Raw genomic sequence first — 1,820 nt, forward strand, 5'->3', positions numbered from 1 at the left:
TGGTAACTTTATTTATGGTTTATATATGTGACTATTTACTTTATTTTGGTAACTTTGGTTAATTGTTTGGTAGTAGTTTTTTTTTTTTAAATATACGAATGTTTATTTTGTTGTGATTTTGAATGATATGCTCTGCTCTATTTCAAATTCTCACTGTTATGATTAGGTTTTCGACACAATGAACACTAGAAAAAAGGCCAATTTAGCACATGATGATAAGTATTCACACACAAATGCAAAAGACAAAGAACAAGATCAAAAAGAGGGTGCTGAGGATAGCCAGGATATAGGATCAGATGGGACGGCCCAAACAGCAAGATCAAAAAGAGGTCGTACACAAATGAATAAGCTTGTTGTTCAAAGGATTCAGGGAGTCAAACAAAGTGTCAAATTTAATGAGTATGGATAGCCAGTTGGCCAAAAGGCTTCTAAATTGCAAAGTTTTATTGGTGTGCTTGCTCAGGAAAAAGTTAATATTAATTACAACTCTTGGAAGCAAGTGCCGAATGAAGTTAAGAACATGATATGGGAATCTATCAATGTAAGTTACATGAAACTTTCTTATGTGAAGCATTTTTTTCTGTTCTTTTATTTATATACTTAAGATATTTGTTTGTGTAGTTGACATACCAACTGGACCCAAAATGGAGGAATGGGTGTTTTATCTCTGCAAACACCAAGTGGCGTCAGTATAAAACTCACCTCACCAGGACATTCATCCAGCCAAATAGAAATAATCCGAAGCTTCTCAATAAGGTACCTCAAGGGCATTGCATTTCACGTGAAGATTGGAGTAGTTTTGTGATTAATCGGATGTCTGAAGACTTTATAGTAAGTTGTTTAAGGTGGTCTTTTTAAATTCTAGTTGATATATGTGGTTATAATTCATCTATCACTATGTAGAGGAAAAGTGAATTACAAAGTCAAAGAAGCAAGGCAAACTTATACCCTCATCGTCTTTCTCGAAAAGGATATGCGGGTTTGTCTGAAGAAATAGTAAGTATTTAGTTAACATTAATAAATTCCTACTTATGGTTGTCATAGTTGGTGTTGAGTACGTTGACTTCATGTGGTTTTTGGTATCAGTCCAGTGTTTTATGTGATGACGAAGAGATAAACAGAGCCATCCTCTGGAAGAAAGGGCGGCTCAACAAAGCTGGGGAATTTGTTGGCGATGAGTTGAAGCAAACAGTGAATAAGATTGTAAGCAAAAGTATACATAAATTGCTTATTTTGTACATATATGATATATGCATATATTTAAAGTTATTGTATTTGGATGCATGACAGGATGATTATATTGTCCAAAAGAAGGATGGTAAGATGCCCTTTACCAAACCATTTGAGGATATTCTCACGAAGGCCTTGAATTCTAACGAACATGGTGGACGTGTGAGAGGCATAGGAGCAAATATCACTCCATCATCCTTCTTCAAGCTTGCTAGAGGGAAGGTGCAAATTGATAAGGCTGCCTATGAAAGGCAACAGAAAGAGTTTAAGGAGGCAAAAGCTATGCTTTCTGATCAAGGTGACAGAATAGAAAAATTGGAAGCAATGGTGTTGAAACTTTCTGGTCGAGAATTTGAGAGTGAGGAGAAGGGTAGCTACTCAGTTAAACCACAATGCCTCCTCGATATAAAACCTGAAGTTGAATGTCATAGGCGCCTCTCAAATGAAGGCCTAGAAGAACATGATGATGATGATGTGAAAGTTATTGAGAAGGATTCGGCTTTACAGGTTAAATATATATTTCATGTTGATATTATTATCCCATCGTTAGTATCTAATGAATCTTGTAAAGCACTATCTGTTGAAGATTC

The sequence above is a fragment of the Zingiber officinale genome, chromosome 6B (assembly GCF_018446385.1).
Source record: "Zingiber officinale cultivar Zhangliang chromosome 6B, Zo_v1.1, whole genome shotgun sequence".
NCBI classification, from domain to species: Eukaryota; Viridiplantae; Streptophyta; class Magnoliopsida; order Zingiberales; family Zingiberaceae; genus Zingiber; species Zingiber officinale.